Below are 17558 nucleotides of genomic sequence, written 5' to 3' on the forward strand. Positions count from 1 at the left end.
GAGCAGTGCTGGCTCCCGCTGCATGCAGGGAGCTGACTAGGTACCCGGGGCCTTGGGGTCCTCCCGCAGCCACCAACTAGCATGTAGTGATAGCCCCTCAATGAGCAGCAACCTTAAACAGTGCGGGCCCCCAGGGATGTGCCATCCCCTCCCCTTTCTTATTAGGACTGGCCCTGGAGATGGGGTTCCCAGGACCTAACAAGGCTTTAGGGGCTACCCCAACCTTTTAATTTAAAAAAAGGGCTCTGAGGGAAGGAGTTCCCTGTGACCTAACAAGGCTCGTAGATGGGGCCTGCTCCACCCCGCCCCATTCAATAAACAAATCGCCCTGGGATGGGGTCCCCAGAGCCTAACAAGGCTTGGGGAAGGGGGGGGGGGGTGCACACCCGCTCTTAAAGTAAAATGGGGGCCCGGGGGAAAACATTATAGTTAGGTGAATATGTCAGTGACAACATTACCGTTTTGAACTTAAAAAAACACAGAAATTCACCAGTTATACTTAGCAGAGCTAATAATAACTTGCACCCCTGCCATGCACCGCTTATGAACCCAGATATTACATCACTCATGATATGTTCTATGAGAATCAACGATGTCATTTGAGATGTCATCAGTGATGACATAAATATTATCAGTAAGTAGGTAATATAGGTCATACACGTGGCCTCATTGCTACCTTTATGTGCCCTGTAAACGTGGCAAATGTTCCATCTGCCACGTTACAAGTGTGTTACAGTAATGTACTGCGCATAACAAGTGAGTATCATGTCTGCCAAGCCCTAAGGTCCTCAATCTTTCATGGAGTGCAATTTGGGGATCTTGGGAGAGTCTGCCCTAGGAATTGTACCCCTGTTTTCTGACTGACTGATTAATACATCGTAGCGCTAGTGTGTGCATCGCTATTCTTTGCTGCAAGGGTTTTTAACCTGACATATTTTTAAAACGTACTTGTAAAAACTGTGATTTTATATTGCTGTTACCTCTGCCATTCGTCGCGCTGACTCCCCGGTCCACCGCAGCAAATTGATGCTGTTTGTGTGGAGGGAGGAATAGCGCCTGCACTTCCTGGTAGCTCCTCGGTGGGCGGCCATCTTTCGAGGGTGACGGTCTAGTCTCCCCTCACCTCCCAATCTATATCATACCTATCTACTCGCGCAGCGGTGACGCGCAGCGGGAGCACCATAGACGCGCCGAAGAGGCGCCAAAGAGAAGCCAGTCTGCGCCACTCCGCGTCCAGACGCTTCTAGACGCCTCCAGCTATATTACTGTTCTGATAACATGGTAGGAAAGCGCTTTACATATAGTTTGTCCTCCCTTCACTCCCTACGACCCGTCATCAGCTCCCTATGTTCTTACTCGATTCTTCCCACTGATTCCAGGTCCCACTGTCCATCATGTGGCTGGAGTATGTCTCCCTCTTGTATCGAGAATGCTTACTCCTTACACAAATGGAGAATGTTCCTCCTTAATTGTCGGTCTTTACCGAAACATCACATTGAACTGTCCATGCTGATAGAAGAGCTCAATCCTGAGGCTCTCTTCTTGACAGAAACATGGCTCCAGCTAGAAAGTGATTCGACTACAGTGTGGGCCACTCCCCAAGGCTACACCCTCAAACGTCTAGACCGCCAAATAGGTAGAGGCGGTGGACTGGCCATTATCTATAGAGATAGTTATAAATGTCGTATCATCTCATCCACTACATCAGCTTGCGAAAGCCTTCATTTCTCTTTAGAACTTTCTCCTACCATCACATTTTACGGCATTTTAGTTTACCGACCACCTGGCACTCCCAACAATTTTGTCTCTAATATGACAGACATTGCTGCCAATGCCGTGCTCTCCTCGGCAAACTTCACCTTGCTAGGTGACTTTAACCTACACCTGGACGACCCTTGTGATACATCAGCTAATAGTCTCCGATCCAACCTTCAGGCTATTGACCTATGTCAAAAAGGCTTTCTTGCGACACACATGAAGGGACACCTCTTAGATCATATCTATAGTAATATAGACAGTCTGATAGTTGAGACTCCTATTTCACTACCCTGGACTGACCATTTTTTAATACCCTTTACTTGGTCTATAAGTCCAACCCCTACCCCCCAAAATTCCAATAAGCATCGGGGCAGGCAATGGGCATCGCTGTCGCTCCCTGATTGGGAATTGGCTCTCACCAAACACCTTCCTCAGAGGGTGAACAACCCCAACATTGCCACGATCAACTTTGATAATTGGATTTCCAGCACCCTGGATCAAGTCCTTCCAAAGATCTCCCTGAAATCAATAATTAGACCCAAAGTTGCTCCGTGGTATACACCCGCCCTCAGAACAGCGAAGCAAGCCTGTCGCAAACTGGAGAGAGCCTGGAGGAAGGACTGCTCCCCACACAGGAAGGCTAAATATAGAGCGGCAATAAAGCTCTACAAAAGTGAAATTAAAGCTGCACAATCTCACTTTTATGATTTAAAGATTAATGCGGCCGCTAATGCCCCCAAGGAAAATTTTAAAATAGTAAAATCTCTAGTCTCTCCCTCCCCTGAACGCCCATCATTAGACAGCGCACAAACCCGTTGTAACGACCTTGCCATCTTTTTTTCCAAGAAAATCCAGACCATTTACTCCTCATTTACCATTGGTAATAATGACACACAACCTACTGACCCTCCTGTTTCTGATCATTCTATCCCTTGTCTGCTTGATAAATTCCCACTTCTTGACCCCACTGCATTAGACAGGCTGATTCCTAAGATCACCTCGGGATCTCCTAATGACCAGGCTCCCCCTCAGACTCTCATTAGGGTTATCGACGTTATTCGTCCGGTCATTCTTGATATCCTTAATGCTTCCATCACCTCTAAATCTGTTCCACCTCCATGGAAGTGTGCGATGGTGAAAGCTTTATTGAAAAAGCCCACATTGGACCAGAACAACTTGGCCAACTATCGCCCTATTTCTTTACTTCCATGGATGAGCAAACTGCTCGAGAGGCACGTGAATAACATCTTAGTGGACTTTCTAGAGTCCAACAGTCTGCTCCGTGCCTCCCAGACAGGGTTCCGCCATAAGCACGGAACTGAAACCGCTCTTTGATGGTGACGGAAGAAGTTAGAGCTGTGCTAGACCGGGGAGGAAAGGCCGCCATAATATTACTCGACCTCAGCGCCGCGTTCGACACGGTCAGCCATGCTATACTGCTACAGAGACTGAATGGTTTGGGCGTGTCGGGCGCAGCCCTGGAATGGCTAACCTCCTTCCTGGATGAACGGTTCTTCCAGGTGTTTGAGGGTGAGGCAGTCTCCCCAAAGCATCCACTTAGGTGTGGGGTACCACAGGGCTCCTCCCTAAGCCCCACTCTTTTTAACGCCTACATGGAACCCCTAGAAAGGATAGTCCATCCCTTTGGTGTGCGTATTGTTACCTACGCCGACGATACCCAATTGGTGGTCTCTCTTGACCACTCTGAGGGATCGTCTACCACCTTAGGTCCCTGTCTAGAGGCTGTTGCCAGGTGGATGCAGTCCTCCTGTCTTAAACTCAATGGGGAGAAAATAGACATTATGCTGCTGGGCAACCCTCCTCCCTCTGCACTAGCATCCGTCTGGCCCCCATGTCTTGGCCCGCCCCCCCCTCCCAAACCCCAGATAAAGAGCCTTGGAATCTGGCTGGACAAAGCGCTTGATTTTTCGGTCCAAGCCACTAAAACAGCCTCCACTTGTATGGGGCTGATGAAAATGGTTCGCAAGGTGCTCCCTTTGCTCCCATTCCAGGCCAGGAAGATCTTGGTCCAAGCCCTGATACTCTCCCGCCTGGATTATGGGAATGCCCTTTTCATGGGAGTCCCGGTGGCAGTGACCCACAGGCTCCAAGTCATCCAAAACTGTGCTGTCCGACTACTGTATAACATCCCTCGCTGGCAGTCAGCCAAGAAAGCGCTGAAAGAACTTCACTGGCTTCCAGTAGCGGCCAGAGTACAGTTTAAGGCCATCTGTATCGTGCACAAATCATTCCATTGCACCGGCCCGGCAATCCTGCACCCCATAGCCACCCCTTATGTACCTTCCAGAGCCTTGCGCTCTAGTTCCCTACAGCTTGCAACTACTACTAAAATTACCAAAGCTCGTTGGGGCGGTCGCTCTTTCTCCCATACTGCGACCAGGCTCTGGAACTCTCTTCCCCTCTCCCTCCGAGAGATTAATGACCATACTTCCTTTAGAAAGGCTTTAAAAACGCACTTGTTTGCTAAAGCGTGTTGATTCACTCGGAGTTCGCCACAAGTTATCAGTCGTAAGCGCTGCGAGGCCTCCGGGTAGTCACGCGCTATATAAGTGCAATTTTTCATTTCATTTCATTTCATTTTCAAATTTAAATATGCTCATATTTTCCAATGAAGGTGTCCACAAGGTATCCTCGGACACCCTCAACTTACTACCACACAGTGGAATGAGTTGGAATTAGCACAGTCAGTTCCCTAAAGGCACATAAAAGACAAGACTTCCAGAAACTCAGTCGGCTGTCATGGGGAGGTGTTAGTAAAAGTTCCCCTGGTACCCACACATTAGTAAGGAATTGGGTCATGAGGAATGTGAAATAGTGGTGTAATAGGCGTAAACGAAATAGGAGTAGGGTTGGAGTAAAATGATTCTAAAAAAATTTGGAGAACAGGAGACAATTTGTTATATTTCTGAAGGTAAGAGTCAGGACGGCTAAATTTCTTTTGTAGTTGGAGGAAGGGCAAGATCGAATTGCTGAGAATCAACTGATGTACATAGAAAATGCCCTTTTCCTTCCAGTGCTTGTTGTAAAAGGATTTGTGACGGAATTTAATGTGCTTAATAAATCATATTGAAGAGGATAGAAAGGATTGATAAAGGTCAAACACTTTGAAAAACAGTGTGTGTATATTTTAAGGTAGAGTATTTGGAAATGAAAGTGCAGTTGGTCATGAACATAATATCCTGAAAAGAAAAGTCATGTAACAATGATCATTCAACAACAACCCATGTTGGCATAGGTAGATCTTGATAATCTTTAAGACATGGCATAAAATTGACGATTCAATAAAGCATTGTTGTATAGTTTAAAATCAGGAAATCGAACACCTCCCTCTGATTTAGGATAAGTTAATTTAGATAGGGCAATACAAGCATGTTTATTGTTCCATAAAAAGCACCTGGGGAACAATCATCATTTTAATCATATCTAGTCTGCCCCACCAAGATAAAAATAATAGGGACCAGGAAGACAGCAAATTAGCAAGTTTATGTTTTAATGCAGAAAAATTATTGACTAAAGTATCAGAAATATTTGAGGAAAACCATGTTCCTAAGTATTTAATCTTTTGGGGGCACCAAGTGAAATTGGTTGTATCAAACATGTATCGATAACATGATGGATTTAAAGGTAAAATCTCAGTTTTAGACAAATTAAGTTTATAACCAGAGACCGTGGAAAATAAAGCAATCTCTTGTAAAAAAGGGGGAAGAGATGTGCAAGGATTGGACATGTAAATGAGGATATCATCTGCATAAGCAGAGAGTTTAATTTGATGGGAATTAAGATTAAAGCCAGTAATATTAGGGTTATGTCTAATACGTTTGAGAAAGGATTATAGACAGAGGAGAAAAAGCAATGGAGAGAGAGCGCAACCTCATTGGAGATGGAAGTATGAGGGAAAAAACCATTGACAAATACACAAGCACGAGGGGCAGTATATAGTAGTTTGATATAAGAAATAAACCTTGGGCCAAAGCCAAACCATTGAAGAGTATAGAGCATAAATTGCCAATTTATTCGGTCAAAAGCTTTCGCAGCATCAAGTGATAGGTTAGTCAAAGGAGAAGAGTAGTTTTTTCAAAGGGCAAGAATATTTGAGAACATTCTAGCAATGTCAGTGGCAAGTTGCCCTTTAACAAAGCCAGACTGATTAGGTTTGATAGGAAGCGGGATAATCTTTTCTAAACGTGAAGCTAAAATATTTGCAAAACTTTTACAATCATAATTAATATGGGAGATGGGTCGAAAACTTTTACAAAAGGAAGAGTCCTTGTCTGGTTTGGGGATAACAATAATAAGGGCTTCTAAAAAAGAACCACAATCTTTAGAATTTGAGAGGAATGAATTAAAAAGGTCGAATAATTTTGGTGCAAAAATTGAGGAAAAAGCTAAGAATAGTTCAACTGAAAAACCAGTTTGCTTTGGACTTTTTTTTTAAAGATTTAAGAGCATTGGTTATTTCTTGAAGGGAGAGATCATTCTGAAGAGGTAAAAACGTATCTGGAAGAGAATATGGTTTGGGGATACCTTGGAAAAAAGTTTCAAGATATTTTTCCGAAGGAGTTGTGTCCTCTGTTTATAAAAGTTCATAATAGGTTTGGAATGTATCGACAATGTCTGAATCGGAGGAAAGAGGTTTATTGGTTGTTTCTGAATGGATAGGACCAATATTTTTATGCTCTGATTTGATTTTTAAATAGTTTGCTAACATTTTCCCTGCCTTATTTTGGTCACCATGACATTTAGATTTAATCTTAAGAAGGATATTGCAAGAATCAACAGTGGCAATTTTATTCAATGTAGATTGGGCTGTAATCAATTCTGGCAAAATGAAGGAGGATTTAGAGTAAAACTAATTGTGTTCCAGGGTTTTAATTTTTAGAAGAGTTTCCTGATATTTGGATTTAAGTCATTTCTTTTTCTTTGCAGAAAAAGCAATGGTAAAGGCTGTAAATGATGCTTTAAAGGCGTCCAAATTATTATGAATTGAGGTATGTGAAGGTTTGTTGAATTGAAAAAATCAATTAATATTGCTTCTGATATAAAGGTTTGATCTGAGAGTAGGTGATTGTTAAAACGCCAATGGCCCTGTTTACATGTGGTATGTGACAGATCAAAAGAGGCAGAGATGGAGTCATGGTCAGAAATGAAAATAGAACCAATTTTAGAGGAATGGGTACAAGGGAGTAATGATTTAGAGACCAGAATATAATCAATACAGGACATAATATGGTGTACAGGTGAAAAGAAAGTAAATTTGGAAGTGTCTGGATTACATGTTTTCCATACGTCATAAAAAGGAGAGAGGTGATGGCAGATTGAAATGATTTATGAGTTTTATCAGGCTTAAATTTGCATTTAGATTTTCTATCAGAGAAGGGATCCAGCCAATTACTGAAATCGCCACCAAGAATTATATTGGGATTAGAAATAGAAGATATTTTCAATTTAATACTGTGTCAAAATTGTGGGTCGGGTTTGACAGGACCAAAAATATGAAAGAAAGTGACTTTTCAAATGATAGCGTCAACCATAACCCATCGTCCATTAGAATCACATTTTGTTGATATAATTTGTGCATTAATCGATTTATGAAATAAAATAGCAACACCACCATGACAATCAAGAGCAGGGGAGAAAACTATTTGATTAACCCATTGACGTTTAAGCTTAAGAGATTCTGCATCATTACAATGAGTTTCCTGTAAAAAGGCAACTTGGGTATTAAGTTTAGATAAATGAGACAGTACCTTTTGATGTTTGACAGGATGACCTAAACCACGTATATTCCATGAGACAACGTTAAATATGTTGATGGGTGACGGGGGAATATGGAAACAGGAACAGTAAGTTGCAAGACCAATAAAAAAGAAAAAGAGACAACATTTATCAAATGATAACAGAAATACACTCAAGGAGATAAAAAAGTCGTAATGAGAATAAACAGCGAGGGAAAGTACCCAGGGAACAAAGAGAAAAGGTAAGAAAGAAGGAGAGAGAGAGATATAGAAACAGATTGAGTAAACAGATCAAGGGAAAGAATCCAGATCTGAAGAGAAATAAGCAATCGGAATGAGAGGAGCAGGGTGATGCAGAAAAAAACAAGAACGGCGGAAGGAGAGAATAGGTAAGAAGAGCCCTCCTAACAAATAAAGAAATAGCAAAGAATAGAAAATAATGAATGAGCAAAGATAGTAAGGGAAACAGAGTAATTTAAGAAATAAGAGAGATAAAAAGAGTAAAGGATGAGAGAGCATTAGAAAAATAATAAGGGAGAGGAACAAAATAGTAAAACATCAAATTAGATAAACCTTTAGAACAACAATATCAATCCGTTAAGTAAGAGAAAATCAAACATTAGTATCCATGTTACGAGATGAGATACTGTTTAGAAAGAGTCTGAGTTTCTCAGGATCTTTGAATGAGCGTGACTTTCCTTCTTGGGTAATTTTGCACAGGCAAGGATGAAGAATGCCATACTGACTGTTCAAATGTCTCATCTGAGGACGAAGAGACAGAAATTCTTTACATCGAGCATTCGTTGCATTGGAGACGTCTTGGGAAATAAAAATATTACGTCCCGACCAAGTAAGACATCGTTTGAGTTTTACAGCCTTCAGAACATGAATAAGTTCTGCAAATTCCAGGAAGAGCATTATAATACCACGTGGCTTGTTTGATCTAGGATGGATGCGACCCAGACGATGCGCACGTTGTATATTGAGAGGTGCAGAGGATTGAAGATCTACGAGATCTGGAAGGAATTTCTGCAGAAAAGATAACATGTCTGGGCCCTTAATATTTTCCGGAAAACCATAAAGGCGAAGGTTGCTCCTTCGATTACGATTTTCAAGATCTTCAGTGTGAAGTTCCAGCTTGTGAATCTCTTGCTCTAATAAAGGATTTTAACAGAAATATCTTGAAGGTCTCCCACACGTGGCTCGAGTTCCAACACCTTTCCCTCCATGATAATCAATCAATCCTCTATCTGTTTTAATTTTTCATTGGTAGTGGACATAAGCGGTTGAAGATCACGTACCTCGTCAAGAACTGGATTTTGTGAGGAGAGAATAGGAGAAGGTGGATCTTTTTTGTGGCTTTTTGACTTTGCGCCTGAAGAGGCTGGTTTAGGAGTGATGTGAGGGTTGCTGGCCGTCTTAGATTGCTGAATAGGGCGATGAGTAGTAAGTAGAGTAGGGCGGATCCGGCCCAGAGATGAACGAAGAGGACAGCAGGAGCAATAAACAATCGATAGCAGGTCACCAGATTGAGGATAAAGCAGAGAGGTATAACTAAAATGTATAAGTCACTGGAAGGTGACTTACAATATTTACCCCAATAAGGAACAGAAACGCCACCTCTGAGAGTAACCAGTACCAGCCTAAGTATAGGAAATTTCCCCATCCAAGCCAAAAAGAAAAAAGGATATTCAGTGCGTAGTAATGAAGTTGGAGCACTCAGTAAAATGGATAATCCAAAATAGTTCAAGTAACCGAAACTATAACAAATGTCCAGTATCAGCAAAAATCTAGTAGGTTACCCCATTCAAAACATATAGACGAAAAAACTTCTTCAGCATACAATAGTTAAGTGGAAACATCCTGTACTGCAGAAGTAAATGAGGAAGTCCACAAGTACATTTTCAACACGTCCCAAAACAGAGGACTGTATAAAAAATGATAGAGCTGGTACCATAAAAATAACAGATGGCATTGCAAAATATCATGGGAGCCCAACTGAGGAGAAAAAACGAAGCACGAGCGCCGCGATACAAAATGGAGGGCACTTGCATTTCTCTGAGGGGATAGGCACCGCCGCTGCTCCTGGGCTCAATAATGCTGCTAGAGGATTGAAAAGCAGCGTATACACTCACTGCCACATTATATCGGCGGGAGTGCTGGCGGAGTTCAAAATACTCCAAATAATCAGGCGCTTGTTGTTGCAGAAGCTCCGCAACAGAGCAGACCTTTACCAAGGGACCGCCTTCTTGCTTCGGCGACCAAACCACACACCCCCATTTGTGCTTTTCTAATTCTGATATGTTCTGAAATATCTGCACAGTTCATTTACAGACATGTAGATTTTGTTGTGTGATGGAAAACAAAAATACTAACATCGTAAAACCTTTCTCAAGTACACCCGCAATAGCCGGCATGATTGTGGCATAAATCGTCTCACTGGAGGCCAGAGCCTGACAGCAAATATGACAAGATAAGATCAAGATTTAAAGTCATATTTACAGAAATCCAGCACTAGTTGAGGAATACAGTAAATAGGTTTGGGCAAACAGAAGGGTCAAACTCAAGCTGGACAGCATAAAACAAATAAAGCCAGGAAATAGAAAGCAAGTAAATGTGAGTTACAAACCACAAAGCCAATGGTAAGCAATAGGCAGAATGCATTCACAGGGAAGCTTTCGAAATGTCCACAAGATGTTTTTAACAAACCGGATAGCTGCGCTATCTGAAAGGTTTCAACCTAAAACGGAATGAAAGGCCCAAAAGAAAAAGCAGCCCGCATTGAATGACACCTCTAGATGTGAGCTATGATGCCTCCTTTGCATAAAACATTTCTCTTCTTGCAAAGGCTGACACCTGGAGCACTCATACTAACAGCAGTATCGCTTTTTTAGCAACAGAGATGGACTTTGGACTTACCTGCCTAAAGAATTTAATCACATGGTTTCAGCTAAATGATGCTCTACCCAGGTTTACAGCAGGGCGTCTATTTGAGATGGGCCAGGTGAAGCGAATAATGCTCTGCTGTACCAGAATGGTACCGCACCCTGCTGAGTCCGCATAGAGGAGAACAGGTACCGGTCGAACCAACAGCTACTTTCACTTCTAGGATTTCACGCTGCAAAGCAAGGGTATGTCATGTAAGAGAATAATTATCTTATTATTAATAATATAGCTACATCTTTATATCTAGACATCCACTCCTCCAAAATCTCCTTTTTAATATTTGCTTTAAACGTTTGCATTATTTACCATGTATACTCTCTCACACTGCTTTTGTCATGACGTTACTGCTTCACTTAAGTGCAGCCTAAAGCTCTTGGTGTTTCCCTTCCTCGGCATCCTGCCTTTACTTTATTCTTCTAAGCCCTGAGATAATCACTGTCCTTGCTTAAGCAGTGGTCTAGCAGTAGCCTACCAGCAGGCAGACTGTTCACTTGATTCTAGGGCTTATCAAAAGTACCTAATATAGTACAATCTCAAATACAACTATGCAGAGCATAGCTTCAGGGGGTGTTTGGGGTGTACTGTACACCCCCCAAATAAACGCTTTCTTGGCTCGAGATTTCTGCCTGGGGGCATTGATTTGGGTCTGCTATGGCTCTGTTGGTTCTTCTCAACGTCTATCTAAGGGGTTTTAACATATACATACATAAAAACTCAAACACTGCACCATTCTCAGTTTTCCAGGCGGATCACTGACATAATATCGACGACACAAATATCGAGATACACAAATATCGAGTCAAAAATATCGATTGACAAAATATCGACTCCCTATCTTCAAACAGGTAAGTACCAAAATATCGACTCCAAAATATCGACTTACAAAAATATAGACTGTCAAAATATCGATTTTTTAAAATGTCTTAAAATTAAGTTAAAACTAATATAGTAATACATATATTTAATATAAACTTAGAAATAATTATTAAAAAAATATAATTTTAATAAATAATTTATATAATTAAAAAAATTATATCACCAAAAATTACACACACATATATATATATATATATATATATATATATATATATATATATATATATATATATATATTTAAACATATTATTAAATAAACATATATAACATTTTAGAAAATGTTTAAAATTTATTGTTACAACTATAGTGAGTTCAACATTAGCAAAAGTGTTGGATAGCGTAGAGGTAAAATTTACTACTCCCACTCCAGTGGGTGCAACAGTAGGGAAAGCGCTGGATAGCGTAGAGGTTAAAATTACTATTCCCACTCCAGGGATGTATGACGTTACAACGCATACTTTTACAACGCCTACCATTACAACAAAACTTTTACAACGCAAAAACTTTTACAACGCATACATTTACAACGCAAGATTTTACAACGCATATACCTTTACAACGCATACCATTACAACATAAGTATTGGTAAGTATATAATAATTTTTTGAATATAAATTAATAAAAAATATTATAATATAATTTAATATAATTTAATTTTATTAAATAAATGTAATTTAAATGTAATTTTACTTTATTTTTACAAAGTACCCCTGTACCCCAAAAACCCAAAACTGACCCTGAACCCTAAAAATACCCCTTTACCCATAAACTGAAAACTGACCCTGAACCCTAAAAATACCCCTTTACCCGAAAACTGAAAACTGACCCTGAACCCTAAAAATACCCCTTTACCCAAAAACTGAAAACTGACCCTGAACCCTAAAAATACCCCTTTACCTACAAACTGAAAACTGACCCTGAACCCTAAAAATACCCCTTTACCCCAAAAACTGAAAACTGACCCTGAACCCTAAAAATACCCCTTTACCCAAAAACTGAAAACTGACCCTGAACCCTAAAAATACCCCTTTACCTACAAACTGAAAACTGACCCTGAACCCTAAAAATACCCCTTTACCCCAAAAACTGAAAACTGACCCTGAACCCTAAAAATACCCCTTTACCCAAAAACTGAAAACTGACCCTGAACCCTAAAAATACCCCTTTACCCAAAAACTGAAAACTGACCCTGAACCCTAAAAATACCCCTTTACCTACAAACTGAAAACTGACCCTGAACCCTAAAAATACCCCTTTACCCCAAAAACTGAAAACTGACCCTGAACCCTAAAAATACCCCTTTACCCAAAAACTGAAAACTGACCCTGAACCCTAAAAATACCCCTTTACCCAAAAACTGAAAACTGACCCTGAACCCTAAAATTAAAATATTTATCAATTAATCAATTATAATTAATTACCAATTATATTTTAATTAATTACCAATTAATAATTAATTAACAAATTTTTTTTTTAAATATCAATAAATAAATTAACATATTTAATTAATTATAATTAAATTACTTCCCACCCTATTCCCCTATAAACCCACAACCCGCTACAGAAAATAAATTACTAAAATTAAAATATTTATCAATTAATCAATTATAATTAATTACCAATTATATTTTCATTAATTACCAATTATTAATTAATTAACAATTAATTCTAAATTATTATCAATAAATAAATTAACATATTTAATTAATTATAATTAAATTACTTCCCACCCTATTCCCCTATAAACCCACAACCCGCTACAGAAAATAAATTACTAAAATTAAAATATTTATCAATTAATCAATTATAATTAATTACCAATTATATTTTAATTAATTACCAATTAATAATTAATTAACAATTAATTCTAAATATATATCAATAAATAAATTAACATATTTAATTAATTAGAATTAAATTACTTCCCACCCTATTCCCCTATAAACCCACAACCCGCTACAGACTTATATTACACAAAAAATAAAAATTATTATTAACTTACCTTAAATTCGATATTTTTGTTGTCTATATTATGTCTAGTCGATATTATGTCCATTCTATATTTTTGATTCGATATTATGTCCATTCTATTCGATATTAATTTTCTCTAGTCGATATTTTTGTTGTCTATATTATGTCTAGTCGATATTATGTCCATTCTATATTTTTTACTCGATATTCTGTCCAGTCGAAATAATTGACTCGATATTATGACTGTACACCTTTCCAGGCATACTAATGGTAATCAAACACTCAAAAGGTGATGCAAAAAAATGCTTGCAAATGTCTACCCACTGGCAATCTCTTGGGGTATCATTCCAACACATTGTTGTTCGCCAAGCATGCCACTCTAGTGAGAGGCATACCTAATGCAAAATCCATATGTACCTAGCTCCTCATGGGAACAGTTCATACCAAACACCGGTCATCTTACACCTCCTCCCTGCAGTGTACTGTTTTTTAGTTGGTAAATTTGATATCCACACCCCCCTGAATCTCACTAACTAAGCTATGCCCTAGGCAAATACATATGCTTATTTCTTGAGTTTTGCAACCTGAGTGCATACTATATCAAAAGCATCCAATAGTCGCCTCTTCTCTTTTCTTTGAATGTCCCTCTCCTACTAATTTAATCCATCGTAAAGGCATTGGAGTAAATGCAGGGCAAGATTAATCCTAATAACCACTGGATTAACCACTACCCATGGGTTCCGAAGCAGCATGCTGCCTGGCATGAAGCACTTAAATGCCGCATCCGGAACAGTGAAAATAACCACAAGTGCTTAATTTGAGCTGTTGGGCACCACTGTCACCTATTGTTCGGAGCCAGCATTCAGGTATTTAACCAGCACAAGATAGGAAAATCCAAACAGATCGGAAACAAGGAGGAAGAGAAAGACTACAAAACCATCTCAAAGATAGAAAGCATGAACCTCCAAGAGTAAGGAAAAGGGGCAGTGAGTGTCTGGCAGTGGATTAAAGAGGCATGAGGTGGATTGAATACAGCCAGCATTGGTATTCAGCACGCTGAGGTTCAAGCAGCTACACTCTTTCTTTTACAAATTAAGCGCTTGTAAGCACTATATAAATGAAATTACAATACAGACCAAAATAGCATTATACAACATACTATAGAAAAAGAAATACTAATTCTTCTTAATAATAATTAGAAGTATTACATAATTAACTCTAACTGGAGTTCTGTGATTAGTGATCCTTCGCTGCAATTTCTGATACTGTGAAATACTTCCTAATTTTCTAGCTTTTGTGAACAAGAATTTTGAGTTCTAGTGAGTGCACGGATTATGCATTCTCACTACCCCAGGGCATAGTTCGTGTAGTTGCGCTACGCTTACCTACGCGAAGTGCACTTCACACTACGCAAGATACACGTAGCGCTATGCGAACTGCATAGTGCGCTGTTCGCGATGAATGCACAGTGCCGGATGCTTGTCCCCACTGTGCAATCATTGAAAACGGCATCTTGCACAGTGCGAGCTGTCGTTTTCTGCCGCTCGGGTAGAGTTTTACTCGAGCAGCAGCTTTCTCAACGCGGAATGGTAGTTTCTCATCGCGAGCGATTGCGAGCATACGCGACCACTCACAATGAGAAACCTGACCTCCCCGCATTGAGAATCTCACAGGGAGGTTTTTTTTCCTCGTTCGCGATCGCCAACTTGATGTTGCTGATCGCGAACAAGGAAAAAGTCTCGCCGGGATGTCATTTTGCTCACTCGCGGTTGCCAACTTGACTTTGAGAACCGTGAGCGAGCAAAACATGCCAACTACACTACGCGATTTTGCACTGTGCAACGTGCAATTTGCGTAGCGCAAAGTAGCACAAACTACACAAACTTTGCGAGCGTAGTCGGCCGCCCAGGGTTAATTCTCATTCTTGCTTTTATTTAACTGCAGCCAACATCTGTGACAATGAAACATGAAAAATAGAAAAAAAGAACTACAATGCCCGTAGTTTGTAGCAAGTAAAACTACAACGCCCTTGTGAAAAGCATGAACCAATAGCCATCCAGTACAGCACAAAAACATTGATGAACCCTGTAGAACTACCTCTTCTTGCTGTGAGGCAGATTAGGGGCCGATTACAAGTCTGGCGGTCCACACTCTAATAGAATGGGAAACCAGGAATGTGTCCTCTAAAAATTTGGCAATCAGGATGACCTATGCGACTGGTTTCCTCATCGGACAGGTTACTCAGGGAAATGTTGCAAATGGGGGAAAGTATAGTTCTTCCTCAACCACTCTTGGAGAAAAGCTGGTCTGCGTGGCCCAAATTGTTCAGAAACATCTGAATAACCCCCTTAGAGCCTCACATTGTACAGCCCTTTTTAATACAAAAATCTAGTTGTACGTTGTATAATCTCTAAAGGCAGCATAGAACACACATTTTGCAATACTTCCACCTGTAGCTGCAGGGTAGGGATAAAAGCTTGATAGTGACCACACCTGTACGTAACAATTGACCAGTAATGTGAAAGAGTTCAACAACACTATTTTCTTTCTAACATGCTATACAAACTTTGTCAGCAAAAATGTAGTAATTTAATCTTGTTATTAAATCAGATGGGGCAGAGTGAAAAGAGAATACCCTCTTTGGTTGGATGCCCCACTCCTCCTGGAAATTGAAAATGTCAACTGCAATTTTGTTTATGGGCGCTCCTGTCCAGGAACTTTGTTCCGCCCCTGGAGAAGAACAGTGGCACAATGGTCATCACTGGAAAGGAGAGAATATCTCCTTTCCATGTCCTTCTACTATGGAATTGAGTTTGGGAATGTTGATTCCCAAGCACAAATCCTACTAGGTCACTAGGGAATTTTTTTGCCAGAGAGGGTGCCCACTCGCACCTCTCAAGGGGGCATACATTTATAGACAGCCTCCTTTCCAGGGAATGGAAAGTGTCAGCAACCATTTTTTAGGTCTGGCATTAGCCAAGATCTTTTGATTGTTCAAAACCTTTATGTAGAATATACTTAGAAGGGCTGTCAGCCAGACTTCTTCATCTATTGGGCTGTTGTTGTGTGATTCACATTTTTCTTCCACCCACCACAGCATACAGCATGGGGCAATGTTTCAGCCTACTTTATCCATTAGCTAACTTTGTTATGAGTCAGGAGCATTGTTCTCTCTCACACGGACCACACCCATACATAAAGTAGCTTCCTACAGTGCCTGGGACTACTATGACTGGCTCAAAACCCCTGTAAGCCAATTTGTACAGCCGTGCATTATCCAAGATCTTTTCTATGCTCTAACATTTTATGTATATATATTACCTAATGAAGGTCAGCACTATGTAGTTATAGTTAGATCAACAGTTCTATAAGAAAAGGATTTTTTGTGTTGCTAATAACTTTGGTCCCGGTTTACGAATCCCAACAAAATGTTCCAACAAGTTTCTACGGTTTGATTAGGTTGTGCACAGAACGTTTCGGTGTGATCTGTCAAGCAGTGGTTGAAAAAAACAGGGGGGGACTCAAAACACAAAATCCCCATGCATTTTCCATAGACATCTTTAGGATGGGTCACTGCAAAAAGAGCTGAAAGGAATTGCACCAAATTGGGTAGGAAACTAGATATTGGTCTGCAGATTCTGCTTTTTGTGATTTGGTGTACATTTGTTCAGTAGCTTTTGAGAAATTAAAGTTACAAAATAATTGTATATCTGCACGATTGGGTCAGTGAGATTCAATTGAAAAATAGAGCATTCTGATTGGCCCAAGAGCTTTATTTCCCTGGGACATCTTGCTGGCCTGGGGGTCAGACTCCCAGGGGAGCGAGTTCTCTGATTGGCTTCCAGGTACAGTAGAAACATGTTGCAGACAACCACTACAGGACCTGGGGATTTAGTCCCCTGTCCTGAATATGTTTAAAATAAAAAATATTAGGGGGCATGGTAAAGATACTCTGACCTCCCTCCCCCGTCCCTAGGCCACATGGGCGGGGGGGACCTAGAGGAACACCCCTTGAGCCAAAAACAAAAAAAGAATAAGCAAATTCTTATGATCCAGCGGAACTACTGTGTGATCATACAAAAAAAACATATTGGCAGCCGGGCTGCTTTAATAATGGAAGGGGTGTGTGGCTCCCTTCCCAAGCCGTATTAAGCCCCAGGGAGCCCACACCGGGTCAAAAAGAATATATATGGAGAGGGGGGACATGGGCACCCCCTCCCTGAGCCATCAGAAACCTCAGGGAGCCCACCC

At 40.4% G+C, this 17558-nt stretch overlaps 1 protein-coding gene across 12 annotated transcripts in view; it reads left to right on the forward strand.

The window, feature by feature from the left end:
* Positions 1 to 17558, forward strand: part of LOC144822569 (interferon-inducible GTPase 5-like) — a 249435-nt gene that overhangs the window by 179718 nt on the left and 52159 nt on the right. For 2 of the 12 annotated variants that reach the window (XM_078680262.1, XM_078680259.1), the window contains exon 1: positions 6706 to 6767. The exons of 8 other annotated variants lie outside the window; for them this stretch is intronic. The gene's annotated coding sequence lies outside the window, so the exon portion shown is untranslated. Of the gene's footprint in view, positions 1 to 6705; positions 6768 to 10532; positions 10646 to 17558 lie in introns of those variants that run through there. 2 more of the 12 variants (XM_078680255.1, XM_078680265.1) reach the window with 2 other exon arrangements.

Source organism: Lissotriton helveticus, chromosome 3_1 (assembly GCF_964261635.1).
Source record: "Lissotriton helveticus chromosome 3_1, aLisHel1.1, whole genome shotgun sequence".
In the NCBI taxonomy this organism is placed as follows: domain Eukaryota; kingdom Metazoa; phylum Chordata; class Amphibia; order Caudata; family Salamandridae; genus Lissotriton; species Lissotriton helveticus.